Below are 15,761 nucleotides of genomic sequence, written 5' to 3'. Positions count from 1 at the left end.
ACTGCTCAGAATCGCACATTAGACATGACAAAGCCAATAGTTCAGACACCAACACAGTGTATGACAATTAAGGATCCCGCACTTGACGTAATTGATATACAGACACATGCCACAGCAGAAGAAATAAAGAAGTGGACTGAACTAGGAGGGATCCAGACAGATCAAGGATGGATGACGAAGGAGAAATCTGTATGGTTTCTCCCTGATTCCATGGTTCAAGCCATTATAGCTACAGTTCACAGTCCAGCACATTTAGGAGAGAAGGCTATGCTAGACAGCATTCAGCACATTTGGTTCAACAAACATTTACGAGCAGCAGCTAAACAAAAGGTTCGTACCTGTATGATATGTTGTCAGTTTAATCCAGGAAAGAGTGTTCCCGTAGAGCAGGGTGGATTTCAGCCTCCTGACCATCCTTTTGAAGTCCTTCAGATGGATTATATTCAGATGGAACGTTGTCGAGGATTCAAATATGTTCTCGTAGTTGTCTGCGCTCTCTCCCGTTGGACAGAGGCGTATCCCGTATCAGATTACACTGCCCCGACTACTGCCAAGCAGCTAGTTCGAGAATTCTTCCCACGGTACGGTTTACCACGTGTTGTATATTCAGATAACGGCCAGCCTTTCTCATCCGAATTAATGAAACATGTCTCACTTTTGTTGGGATATCAGTGGAAATTCCACTGTGTCCGACACCCCGAGGCAGCAGGTCTCGTGGAACGACATAATCAACTTTTAAAAATCAGACTGTCTAAAATATGTCAGGAGAAAGGTGTGGACTGGATAGTAGCTTTACCAGTTGCGCTATTTTACATGAGGATGGTAGCACACTCTCGAACAGGGTTATCCCCTTATGAGGTGATCTTTGGTAGACCACCGAATATGTGAGGGACGCCTATACCCCGTAAAATAACTGATGTTGATTGTAATATGCTGACAGATTACCTGGCTTCCTTGATGTCTGCACTACAATCTTGTCGTTCACAGGTAGTCGCAGCTTTTCCCGACAACACCGAGGTGAAACCTCATGATGTAATTCCCGGCGATTATGTTCTCGTCAGGAATTTTGATCGGAAAACCCAACTGGAGCCAAGGTGGAGGCGTCCTAAATTGGTCCTGCTGACGACCAGAACAGCTGTGAAGATCGAAGGGAGAAAAGGCTGGGTGCATTCCAGCCATATAAAGAAATTTCATGGACTTCCTCCTGACACAAACAGTACTCCCCGTGTGTCTTCCCCCATTGACTCAAAGCTACCTTTGGCTGAGGCCAGTAGCACCGAACTTTACAAGCAGAAACTCAGGTCCAGATCTAAACTGTCGGACGATTTGATTGTTTAAGTCCTCTCCAAGGTGAAGCGGTTGAATCTGTCCCGACATGTATCCCTTAGGTCTGAATCATGTAGAGTCCAGAATCATAATGAAACGACATGCTTATTGTAAATTACTGCGTAACCACTGTATTGTGACTTTATTAATTTTGTTTTCCTTGAGTTTTTTAGTTACTGCAAGTATATTGTTGCATATGTATTATCCTGTTTCTAAACGTGCTTTCAATATAACTGATGAACATTCTTTTAGTGAATTCCCCCCACATGAGTTGTCCTATAGACTTGCGCTGCGCAATAACACATTCATTAGTATGTTACATCATTCCCATCAGACTAGTAATGCCACCAATTGTTGGGTGTGTGGCCGACTCCCTCCCTATCAGAATAACAAAGGAGTTCTGCCTTTCTTTCCACATCCGTTCACACACAATGGCTCCTGTGGAGCATGGTTTAGTTTATTAAATTCCATAGACCCAGACACAGCAGTTTATCAACAACATTGGATATGGGGAAATCTGAATCTAGTTTTATTCGAAGTCTGTCACCCTAATAAGGAGGGTTACCCCAGTAGAACAGGAACTGATTTAGAAAATGAAGTGTATAAATTAGGTAATTTTACGCCTAATCTTATGATTTTGAATGTCAAATCCGAAGTTGAACTAATTCTGCCCACTATGTCAGTATTTCCAGTTAAGGGTGAATTATGTGTGAGAAAAGTTGGTTCCATACACATGGGCCATAGCCAATGCGTTACTACAGTAGAATATAGTGATCAAGGTAAATCTTCATTTAGAGCTTCTCGCCATTCTTACTTTATATGTGGTCAGACTGCATATATGCGTTTGCCTCTAGATTGGGATGGTACCTGTTACATAGCATTCCTTCTGCCACCTGTTTTTCTAGCTCCCCCTGATTATTATCGAAATGTTCATTTAGTACACAATAGAGAGCGAAGAGATCTCCCAGTTGTCGATTATACTGAGACGGCATGGGACAAGTATGCAGATTTTAATAAAGGTATCTTTCCCTATATAGGTACAATATCAAATAGTAAGCTGATACGTAGACTCACCAAGACTCTTGAAGCTGTAGTAAACGAGACTATAGCCGCCCTAGGCAATCTGACAGAGGAACAATCAGTGATGAGAATTGTTGTTCTCCAGAATCGTCTTGTCCTTGACGTCATCCTGGCCGATAGGGGCGGAGCTTGCAGGGTCATCGGATCCAGCTGCTGCATATTCATACCAGAAAATTCGCCATCTGTATATAAAGCTATAACACGCCTTCATAAGATTGTAAGCCAGATACACGAAAATCCAGGCACTTGGACGTGGTCCGGGTGGTTTTGGAGTGTGATATCAGCCTGGGGATGGAGAGTTCTATCCTTCCTAGGTATTGGCCTTCTTATGCTCTTCAGTTGTTGTTTATGCCTGCAATGTGGACCAGCGATTTGTGGTCTGTGTGCCACATCATGCATTCCATATCACAGTTCTCGTTCAAAATGCCGGAAGAAGAAGGAAGAAGAAATGATGCTCCATGAGCAAATCGATGGAATGATGAAGATTGATATCTCTTGAAGGGCAAGTAGGGGACAAGGAGGGAATGTGGAAATGTGGATTTTCCTGATCAGTTATGTCCCCTATCTTGGACCCCAACGGTTCTATATGCATGTTACAAGTACATGTATGTTCCCTCTAGTTCCAGTTTCTAAGACGCAAACATATGTGTGTCTACCGTCGACATGTTCTCTGTCAGATCCGCCATCGATGGGCTGGATATTCGATTCCTAAGTATGAAAGGCCACCGACTTTATATGGCTAAGTTACTCCATTTTTACAGTTCAGGCAAGTAGGCCCGATTCTGTCCTCAAAGCCTTTCCCTGCTCTCTGTCTTTGACAGCTTCAGCTTGAGCTCGCATCTGTATCCATGAACTTTGCCCTACTCCCTGTGCAGCTAACGGTGCCTGCCTCGGCCAGTTTTCGCCTGCCTGCCAAGAAGCTGTATTTCACCTTCGAATTATCTATTTTGCTCTTCAGCCGATGCATTCCTGTCTAGTGATTTAGGTAAACATTTCCTTTAGCTCACAAGCAAAGGACTCAGCCTTTCCGTCCTCCTGCAAGTGATTCATAGCCCTGCTGCCATGGAAAGTTTTCTGCCCCTCGCATCTCATATAGACACTTAGGCGTTTGTGCACGCACACAGTCAGTATAGACTAGATTCTGTCCGAGAGTCCTTCCTTGTGGATAACATAGTTCTTTAAACATAGGATGTTAGATATGATTTGGGATTAGGTTGACTTGACCCCCCAGACTTCTCGTCTCCACATGTAGAGCTAAATGTCAAGTCCCCTTCACCCCCTAGTTGCACGTCAATCACACGTCATGCTGCTGCGCGCGCATCTATGCCAAGTATTATCTTATAGATCCACCTATGTCTGATAATCCTAACCAATCATGTTTCTTTTATTCCTTATTACGCCTAGTTTCGATTACGTACCTGTTTTGTCACTTTTCTTATCAAATGTTACGCCTTCTACATTCGTTTCATTGTAATGTACTTATTATAAAAATGCATGTCTGTCAATAAATTATTGTACTTCACTTCCTGAACCCTCGTGGTGACGGAACCTGAAGGCCGCGACTCGAGTCGGCCATTTTTGATGGAATAAAGCCCATTTAGAAACTCTTATACCACGGATTCTGCCTCTTGTTATTCTGAGCTATTTTATTTTATTTCAAGATCCCGTATGAAATTCAGTCCGGTAAAGAAGATTTTTGTTTACCACAATTGGAACTTCTGTACGTCAGATGCTCACCCTGGATACTTTACACACTGGAAATAAACGGATACCCAACATTGGCGATTGTTGAGGATCAGATTTGCTTTGCATTCTTCTTCTCAAGATTTTTCTCCTCACTCTGGAACAGTAAACACCATAACTTATAATTTTCATTATAAAAACTCTAATGCGACCTGATACTCCAGATATATTCTCCACATAAGAGCTCCCACGTGGAGACGGCAAAGGTAAAATAGGTTCATCTTGCAGCAGTGCACAGGGATGGCCAAGAATCAAAGAAGCTTTCCATTTCTCCTCCTCTTCTTCCTTTTCTTCCTCTTCTTCTCCTGTTCCTTTCCCTTCCTCTTCTTCTTTGCCTTCTTGTTCATCCTTATTACATCAAACTATACCAGTTATTAGAGACTGCAGAAATGGACTTAATAGAAACCTCTGTACAAACAGGAACACCTCAATGAGATCAATCATCGCATCTTAAATCACCGGGAGGGACCTCGTCGCATCTTGAAAGTAGTTCAAATCTAAAATCTAATTACAACTCAAAATTCACTCAAAATCTATGTCCAGAGATAAGCATCCAGGGCCAAAATGTGCATAAAAATGTGGAAATGTTGCATTCAAAGACGCTTTTTTCCGCCTCTTTTACAATACAAACCACATCTCCCATTGTACAGAAGGTTGTAAAAGGCTCGGGTATTTCTGATCTTCATCATCAATACCAACAAACAAATTATGAAAGAATTTCTCAGTTATCTTCCTCTCCCATCTTTAGCCTTCCAAGAGAAATAGAAATCACGGAGGATGATGTCCTCTATATGCTGGAAAATCAGAGTCGACTTATGTGCGGTTGGAAAAATAAAGAACGCGGAATTCTAGGAAACACTGACAGCCAAAATAGTGACTTTCAATTAGATAGTTATACTTCCGATTACTTAATTGATTTAAATCTCTTGGATGATTACCAACAAATTCACCCAAGGGAAGAATTGGGGAATGCCCGTTGTATTAAGGCGCAAAATAAGACCGCGTTCCAGCTAGACCAACCAATACTAAGCATTATGAAGGTCATGTGAACTACTTTAGACTCAATCTCAAATTCAATTACGTCGCAATCTCTAAAACTTGATACTCATCGAGATCTTACTTGGCAATTCACTTCAACATTAATCAATATTGATCATAGCTTCCACAATTGGCGCTAATTGAGGAAGCGGTAAAAGACAAACTAATAATACAATCTACTCAAGCACCTATGGAGTGCCAAAGCTGTGCACCATTATTGGAGAAATTACTGGAAGTCCCAACGGTCATAAATAACATGATTATGGATTGCAGACAACATCTAGAAAAGGCCCTCGACCTCCGGTCAACTACTGGAGAACCTTCTAAATGCAAAATTCCTGATACCAATCTAGAGATGGTCCTTGGGGCTAAAAATAAAAAGGCCATGATTCCATCTAAACCCCATGTGACTGCCGGTGATTCAATAGAGGAATTAAGTGACTTACAAGAGCCTGCAACAAATGTTCCTATTGTAAATAAAAGAATGACTACAATCAAGAGGACTAACTTTAAGTTAATAAATAATAACTCAGTTGGTAACAAGAGAACTTCAAGTCCAAGAGAGAGGCCAATATTAAATACAAACAGATTGAAAAAACAGAAGCATGCCACCACCTCGGAACCAAATATAGCGGGAAGAGATCCTCACCGTGTGGGGACTGTCGTGACAGTAGAACACAAAAGGAAAGAAAAGGGAGGTGACGTGGCTACCTCTGACAGAGAAAACATTGATGGTGAAGTTGTGATTCAGAACCCAGGACTGTTGTGCGGAAAGGGCTGTACACGCCACTCTCATATTAAACGTGTACCAATAGGACCTAGGCTAACTCTTGCGACGCAAAACCAAGAACTTGGAAATGAGGAGCATTTAATCGAATCTAGAATTAACCTAGTGTTGACTAATCCTCAAAGGGAATCATTGGCCCTAATTTCATCACAGTGTTCATACCAAAATATATCCAACCGATGTCCTCATACTTACTCTCTACCGCAACTTGAGCACTTACATATCAATTCTGGCACAAGAGGAGGTAAAACCACAAATCGACCCGAAGCAACCTTTAGCTTCAAACCACCTGGACAGACTAGCACGGCAGTATGTTCAAGTGCGCAAAATAATCCAATGTTGGAGCAAATTGAATTTAATTTTAGAAAGGCCATTCATGGTACTTCGGAACAGCAGTCCTCATTAAATCTAATTCCTCAACATGAGCAACCAGGTTTAGACGCCCCGCAAAGTAGGGAAACTTATACAAACTACACGAACTACACAAATAATATAAATCAAACCAATTCTTCAACCAGTAGACCAAACCTGCCTTCACAGTTACATAGCAATCAATTCAATACAGATGGAGAGCTCTGGACTGGAACCTCAAAAGAGGAGAATGAGGACAATACACAAAAAATGTTAAAAACTGCTCGCCGCCCCATTGAAAATAATGACGACGCTGACACTTCAATTAGTCTCCAAGATCAGACAACGATCATATTTACTCCGGAATATATCTCAAGAGGTAGCCAAGACTTCCTTAATAGAAGAAATATCCTGCATCTAGTAAACTCCTTGACAGGAAAACAGCAGGTAAGATCAAACAATTTACTGACAGTCAGTATTGTTCAAATAAACAGTCTTAGCCCTAGAGAATCAACCCAGACAGCCTGTTTATATCCAATGATAGCAAAGGGTATCCATACTCATAAAACGCTAATGAAGACCTGGGGCATAAACATAACATCTCCGGAATTTGACCTTTATCCGGCCAAATTTATGGAAAAACGAATCCCACATAGGCCTGGGAGAGTAACTAAATATGCAAAAAATACTACCTCGGTGCTGCATAACGCCTTAAATTCCGTTACAGTTTCTCAATATCTCACTCGATCTAACCTAAAGTACTTCATAGTAAATAACTTGGCCCAGAAGTTACATCGCCAAATCCCTTATCCATCATCAAGACTGTTATTAACATCCGCCTCAACAAATCAAGGAAATGGATGTCTGTAGGATAAACTCAGAAATTTCTTTCCAGAAACTGGTCAAAAAGAGTGTCTGAAAATGTTGAGGTGGAATATAGCAGGTTTAAAATCTGAGGTAGAGGACAAGGAGGGCTGCCATTTATTAGAAAGGCAAAAACAACAGTTGATGGACAGAATGCAGAACAATGTCATACATTCACCCCAGTACAGAGATCTGGACCTAAATCCATCGTTTTTTTGCTCACCATGCCGTTCCAGTTTGAACCCAGCCATCCAGCCATATGCAAATCAGTCTTGACCCTGTGCCTCATGGGAACAGTCCAGCCCGAACTGCCAAGCCAGGTCCTCCCTGGACTGGAAACAAGCATCCTAGGACCGGTTTCGGGGTTTCACCCCATATCAGCCAGGATAGCTTGATTCCAGCACATGGAGAACACGGGACCCACGTCTGGGCATACCCGTCCCACTCGGGGTGACAAATGCAGGATATGAGCTGCTTACAAGAAACGTGGTCTGTAGACATGATTGACCTAGATGATTATTCAACATACCATCTGCCGGCAACAAAACAAACAAAAGGAAGACCAGTGGAAGGCCTCATTACGTGGATAAGAACTTCTGTATTCAAAATTTTAAAAATAAATCACATTGTATTAAATAAAAATATTCAAATTACACACTTAGAAAGCAAAAAATGGGCAATTGAAATTATAAACGTATATTTTCCGCCAGGGGGCGGAGCCAAAATTAAGTCAGATCTCATGTCCCTTAAGGACCATCTTTTGATGTCATGTGCAGAAAAAACATCAATGCATTGCCAAGAAGCAACAACAGGATGACTGGTCTATTCAACCTCAAGATCTGTCTGTAAAATCATTTGTGGGGACTTCAACACACTATTCTTTAATGAATCGTTAATCGAAGAGGATACAGCTTGGGAGATACCTCTCCCATTGAAGGATTATTGCAAGTAAACAAAGAAAGGTGAATTAATTTTCAGAGTCCTGGTAGAGGAAGGTTTACGTTCGCTCAATGGTCGAACCAAATCAGACAATCCCCCTAAGTCAACATATTGAGTTGGTACCATACAAAGCACCATTGAGTATATAGCAATAAACATGGAAGTCTGCACACCGGCCCCTGAGTGCGCAAATATCAGGGACATAGACATCCTCCCTCGAGGCATCTCTGATCATTCACCGTTGCTCCGGACCATGGGGGGGCCGCCCACTGCTCTTCATCCAATGTGGCGAATGAACGCATGGTTCCTTCACGACCGCAAATTCAGAGAGGTCCTCCAAGTCGATGTTGAGGGGTACTTTCTTACAAACCAGGGCTCTGGTGGAACAAGCCGCCAGTGGTTTGCCCGATGACTCCCACCTGCACCAACTGGCACTAGCGAGAGACAAGATCAAGCAGATATCACTGGATTCAGCGAAGCTCCTTTGGAGGTCCTCTGTAGCCCGTTTCTACGGGTGGGGAGACAAAAACGGGAAGCTGCTGGATAGGTTGACGACCTACCCCCTAGCATCCCGGATCATCACAGAGGATCCGTGATTCGACGGGACATACTCACCGCTCTCCTCGAGCCGTAGCCCAAACCTTCGCAGACTACTACTCCCAACTCTACGCTACTCAAAACCCTGAATCCTCCCAGGCAGAAATGATTGGCCGAGAAGACCTCCGCCTTCCCACGCTATCGGCAATCGAGTTCAATGGTCTGGAGGGTCTGATCTCTTACGATGACATACATGGGGCTATTTCGCTGGTCGCGGCTGGCAAGACCCCAGGCCCGGACAGCTACCCACAGGAATACTATTCCACCTACAGAGACATTATCACCCCTCACTTAGCTGCACTATATGAGGAGGCTATCGAAAAAGGTTCCTTTCCTCCAGAGACGGACACAGCCACGATAGTTCTCATTCCCAACCTCCCTCCCTCATTTGCGTGGACTATCATCCCATTTCCTTGATTAACACGGAGGTCAAACTTTTTGCCGCGGTCCTTGATGAGCGCCTCAAACCCTACCTCGACAGACTGGTCCATCCGGACCAGTGCGGGTTCATGCCAGCGCGGGGCACCCGACACTGCCTTCGGCGCCTCCACGTGGCTTTGGCCAACCGGCACGTACTCATCCCCTACCTGGCACTTCTCCTAGTCGACTTTGAGAAAGCCTTTGATTGGCTTGACTGGGGCTACCTGGGAGATGTCCTGAGGGTTTTGGGCCTTGGCCCCAAGTTTTGTCGTATGGTACGGGTCCTATATTCTAAACCAACCGCGCGGGTACAAGTCAATAGGATACTCTGCGATATTTTTTCTATCGGCAGAGGGACACGACAGGGGTGTCCCCTTTCATCCCTCCTCTTTACCCTGGCCATGGAGCCCCTGGCCAACTTGGTCCACTCTGACACTCAGATCCGGGGCTGGCAGTGGGGGAGATCTCACGAGGACAAAATCTTGCTTTACACAGATGATGTCCTGTTGTTTCTCACTGATCCAGTCCAATCTGGCCCTCGCTGCCTGCAAATCTTACACGCCTTTGAGCAGATCTCTGGTCTGCGGCTGAACTCAACCAAATCCACGTTGGTCCCCCTACACATATCCAGGGACTGCTTTGATTGGCAGTCCACTATTCATATCCAACGGCAATCTTTCATATACCTTGGAATATGGGTTGCCCTGCTGCCAGACTTGGCCTGGGCTCTCAATGTAACCCCTCTAATCACCAAGATGAAACAGGACCTGCTGAAATGGGGAAAACTACCTCTAAATCCACTGGGGCGCATAGCCCTATTTAAAATAATGATTCTCCCCCGGTTTCTCTATATTCTCCAGAACATACCACATCACATTCCCCGCACCTTGTTTCGAGGTATAGATAGTCTTGTCATAAAATTCTGATGGAGTGGTTGACGTCCTCGTATTGCCCTCCACCAATGCCAAATCCCTCCCTTTGATGGGGGTGTGGGATTCAAGAACCTTTACCTGTGTTACCTGGTGACCCGTCACCTGGTGGTCCATGATTGGTTCAACGGGGGTTGGTCTGACCCGGCCTATAGTATTGAACTCAACGATTTGGGCCTCTCCACAGATCCCCTATCGCCAGGGATCTTCCTATGGTGACCCGCGCTGTCTTCTTGGCCTGGCGCGCTTCCTTGCAACACACTCACTGCCAAAATAAACTATCCCAGCAATTGCCGCTTTGGCAGGGTACATGGCTGCGGCAGGTGGTACACGTAACGGGCTCCAGAAGTTGGGACCTCATCGGTATTTCGCAATTAGGGGACCTCTGGACTGGCGACCACATTCGCTCCTTTGCGGACTTGCAATCCAGGTATACACTTCATCCTTCCCAATTCTACAGATATTTGCAAATCCACCACGCCCTAGATGCCCATATCAAGCCTGGCACTTACTACCAGAGCACAGCCCCCATGAGGCCAAGGTCATGATGGGCAACCTCGGAGGAGTTGGGGTCTCCCGTATCTACCGCTCTCTAACTAATAACGGTCCCTTATCTCATGACCACTTGAGACTCAGAAGAGAGACGTAGCTGGGTTCACTGGAGAACGAGGATTGGAGAGATGCAATGATGGCACCTTGAATTGTTACTGCTTCGACCAGGCTTCACCTGGTCCAGCTCTACTACTTGCACGCCTCCTACCTCGCCCCCAGTCGCCTCCACAAAGCGGACATGGTCCCCACCCCGGCTTGCCGAGCTGTGACTTGGATCCTGAAATTTTTTTTCACATAGTATGGACATGCTCACATATTGCTCCCTACTGGAACGCCTTGGAAGTGGAACCTACAGAGGTATTGGGATGGGAGGTGTCTCACAACCCTCCACACATCCTACTGGGCATCACTGACAAGTTGGACGGGTCCAGGGCGGACAAGGCATTCATGGGTATGGCGTTAGTGGTGGCCAAGCACGACATAGCAGCTGCATGGAAGAACCCTACCCCGCCCTCTTTGGCTAAATGGCACCGGGGAGTGGACTGGTGTGCCATGCTGGAGCTCCCGTTGTTTGAGGCCAGGGCCTGCCCCGCCAAACACCGGAAAGTCTAGGGCAAATGGCTAGGTATGCTGAACTGAATGCCACCTTCGGATCTGTGGGGCTCTACTGCTATGCCATGGGGAGGGAGAGCAACTGTACTGTACTTGTTGTACCTGCACTGTATGCTGGAACCTACATGTTACACCACTGCCTGACATGCTGTATTGTTTGTTTTTTATTTCTTTGTCTCTTTCTAAAAATCAATAAGAATTGGTTATCCAAAAAACATGGAAGCCTGGCACCTCATCATCCTCATGGGAGTAACTAGCAGGCTCGAAAGTGATCATGACCCGTCGCTTTGCTTTTGAAACTTCCGTATCCTTGCCTCCACGAGCCAAAGTCTACCCGAATTACAAGAAGTCATAAAGTTATTTTAAATTCAAATAGGAAACATATCATCAGGCCACAAGATAGCAAGGAAATAGACATCCATACTACTCGTTCAGAATGGATAACATTGCGCAATATGATATTAAGACGCAGCGGTGAATAAAGTGGAGCAACAATAGTTTCAAGTGCACAAGTATGAGGAGCTATTGGTACAAACAACCCCGGGAAGAGAGCATCCAAATGATTGGCACCCTGTGAAATTCTCCCAGGATGGTGGGGATTGGTTTGACGAGAAATGCGCAAAACTGAAAAAATCAAGGTCCCTGGCCCTAAAGAACCGATATGTGGGTAAAACAAAAGAACAGGTTTTTATTAGAAAAGGAAACAATATAACGGGCTCCTAAACTATAAAAATAAATACTATTCACATAAGTTATGGCAAGAGCTACTGGATGCAATATCTTCATGAAATGTGAAGAAATTCTAGGGAATTATCAGAATTGGTTGAGAAGGTCCTCCGAAGAATCTAGAGTTGAACATTAGTCCTCATTACAGTACGCCATACAAAAATGATGCCGAATCCTCGAATAACAGGCCCGACACTCTAGCAAGGCACCTTCAACAATCTACAGCTGATAACTATAGCGCCAGTGGGACCAAGGGAGATGGAGTTCAGAAATGGACTTTAGAGAGCAAACAGACATCTACGACATTTCTTACACCTGCAGCAAATTCTGTGATGAGAGGGCAAAAGCAACAATTTACTGTACCAATTATGGTGCAAAAGCCTCATCAAGCAGCTGGCCCGGACAAAATTCCATCTGATGTCTTTCGCAACCAGTTCTAATCCAAACTTTTAATACCATCTGGACCCTAAAAGAAATTCCACATTCATGGTGGAAATCAATAATCGTGCCTATCCACAAAAAGGGTCTGAGAGATCTTGTCACTAATTATCAGCTGATTTCTTTACTTGATGGTGTGGGAAAATATTTTGGAAAATTACTTTCATCTCGCTCACACCAATGGTTGGAAGACTTAGATTTGATTACACCATAGCAAGCTGGGTTCAGGAGGGGCCAGAGTACGGTAGATCAGGTCTTCAGATTGAATTTAATTTGTTCTAAATATATACGTCTTAAAAACTCTCCACTTTATCTGGTTTTTGTGGAGCTTCAATTGTGTGAAGAACATATAGGAAACTCGATCTAAAGTGGACTAATTAATCAAGGACACATGTAATACCCAAGGACCAATACCATTTAAAAATACATTTTTGATTTTTTAATTTTATTATATATAGATAAAGAGAGATCAGCAAATTTGTACATATATTTAAAGACTGTATATCATTCTTCGCATTAGGATAAATGTCCTTTGATGCAATTCTTTATGCATTGATTTGTACATCTATAGTCAAATTCATATAATAAATGTCGTATGCAATTCCAATTGATAACCAGCAAAAAAAGGGGGGGTAGGAAGAAAGGGCGACAAATATCAAATGTAATTATCTTGCATGGCTAAATATATTGTGGAGCTTCAAACAGCCTTTAATAGCGTTGATCGCCCGACGATGTGGCAAATCTTAAATAGAACGAGCATCACTTATGACATTTCGAAGCTCTTAATTGCTCTGCATTTCGGTGACATCACAAGAATCAGACACAGAGGGGAATATTCAACCGAAATACCAATCGAGTGAGGAGTCAAACAGGGCTGTGTCTTACCCCCAACACTTTTTAATTGCCACATAAATGACATCGTTGCAGCTCTCAAAATTCTTAATTTGGATGTACCGAAAGTAGACAACGATCACATTCCAATTTTGCTCTATGCGGACGACGCGGTACTGTTGGCAAGAATGGAGATAGCAATGCATCGACAATTGGAAGGCATTGAGTCCTTCTGTGCAGTAAGGAAATTGTCCATTAAATTTGATAAAATGTAATATATGATTTTAAAACAAAAACAAAAACTGCGAGCCACTTTTAAAGTTCATAAAACATCATTGAAACACGTATCCACTTATGAATATCTTGGAATACGACTGGATGATAAACTTAGGTGGTCCCAACAGCAATCAAAGAGTACACTCATATTGGCACAGCAAGCTGGAGGGATATGGAGGTTGGCAAATTCATTGGGAAAACATTCAGTGAAATCAGCAATCTTATCCTACAAAATGAAAGCAAGGGCTGCTTGAGCATATGGCCCTGAGGTTTGGGGCTACAAGAAAAGCACCGAAATTCAAATCACTGAAAATAATTTCATACAACGTTTGCCACGACAGGGGCCTGCTCGTCAATGTTGCCTTTGAAGACAGGTTTAGGTATAGTCAAAATTGAGGACTATATTGCACTGGCTCCCCTAAGATATTGGGTTCGAATATGGTCTAAGCCTGAACTAGTGTCATATAGATTTACATTGCAAAATATTATGAAGGAGCAAAATTATAACAAGCTACCATGGTTTCCTCATTTGTCAGACGTTCTCACCACTATTGGCTTAAATAAATATTGTCTTCATCCTGAAACGCGCACAAAGGATAGCCTTGATGTGGTAACACAGGCATATTGGCACTACAAACAACGAATAATCATGAGCCACCGAGGTGCCTTATCAAAGCGCTATTTTTCTTTCAATCAAGAATTGGGTTTAATTAATTGTCTGGACGATATTTATCCGGCAGGAAAAAGAGCTCTCTGTCTTAAATTTAGATTAGGTACTCTACCAGTAGCTTCTGTAATATTAGAACTTGCAAAGAGACGGAGGCTCTCTGTATGAGATCTGATGACAGAGCTTTCACACTGGACGTTTCATCTTAAATCTTCGCAGCAACAAAACAAAGATCAGTCACACATATAAATTTGAACATTGATAAGCAACTTGGACAATCTTGTAATGGAGTTGTATAGACTAAGATAGCACGCTAGCACTTATACATACTACTTACACATTAAGTATTTACTAGTTCGGTTGCAAGTTTCAGCGAGGTATGCCACGGGTATTGTTGTTGAAAGAGTGTGTATTGGCAAAATGATTGGTTAGCAAATAGGTCGCTTGTTTTTTAAACTTATTTTATATTGTACTAAAGGAAAGAGTTGTATTGTCATTCGTGTGAGAAACAGGAGCTAAGTTTTTAGTATATGAACTAATATGATCTTAAATGAACTGCACAGTTTTCTAAAAGATTATTAATTGTACCGTAGTATTTGATCTGATGAATTGCTGAAGATAAATTGTGTTGTGTATTGAATTTTAATTGTCATGGCTTGTTTGGCTGAAACAATAAACTTGCTTTGCTTTGCTTTGAATATAGAAAATTGTTTTATTGTGCCTCATGGACAATGTATAACAGAGTCCATGAGACTTTGGGCAGATGCACTCTGTCGCAGCTCTCCTGAAGGCAGCGTTTATTAAACCAACGTGTTCCTGCTTTGCCAAACGCCTCTTGTCTTTTCATTTATTTAAGTTAAACCCATATCTGAGCAACATGGACATGCAAGTTTCTGAATTTGTCACAAATTCGTCTGTGTATGTGCCAATGTGAATGGGTCTTTAAAACTGATACATACATGGGAGCATTAAAAATCGTGAATTTCCAACAAGACTATGGCAGAAATTGGCCGTAGATTTACTAACGCCATGCAAAGAGGACGTCCAGGAACACTTACGGCCTAATTTGAATTAATTTAATTCTCAAATTGGGCAGAAATTTAGTTGATTTTTCAACTCACCTCTGATTCTAGCGCGTCCGGGTAACCAGGCGCTTTACAAATGCTTTTTCATTCATTAATTCATTCTGTGATGATTTTTTAAAGGAATGCTGTTTACTATAAATAATGGTGTATAATATATCTCTGAAAAAAATCACAAGAGCCTTCACAGGTAAGTTATTATTCACAAAAGGATCTATACTCGCCACACATGAATGGGTTAGTGGAAAGGTTCAATGGAGTTATAGTTCATGCCCTGCAGACTGTTGTCAAAAGTGAAGCAAATGTTTTATAGTGGTCAGAGATAAGGTGTAGACTTATCATTGCTCACCACATAGCACCGTTGGCATGCTTCCTTTGCATGATGCTATGCTGTTGTCATGACCACCCAGAAACATGCCACCATGTGTTGTACAACCGGATCTGGTGTTGTTGTGCTGCAAATATTTGGAGAGACAATATGTAGGCAAGGAGAAAGTGCTAAG

Source organism: Triturus cristatus, chromosome 7 (assembly GCF_964204655.1).
Source record: "Triturus cristatus chromosome 7, aTriCri1.1, whole genome shotgun sequence".
NCBI classification, from domain to species: Eukaryota; Metazoa; Chordata; class Amphibia; order Caudata; family Salamandridae; genus Triturus; species Triturus cristatus.
The sequence above is the reverse complement of the archived record's forward strand: the minus strand, read 5'-3'. Positions refer to the sequence as shown.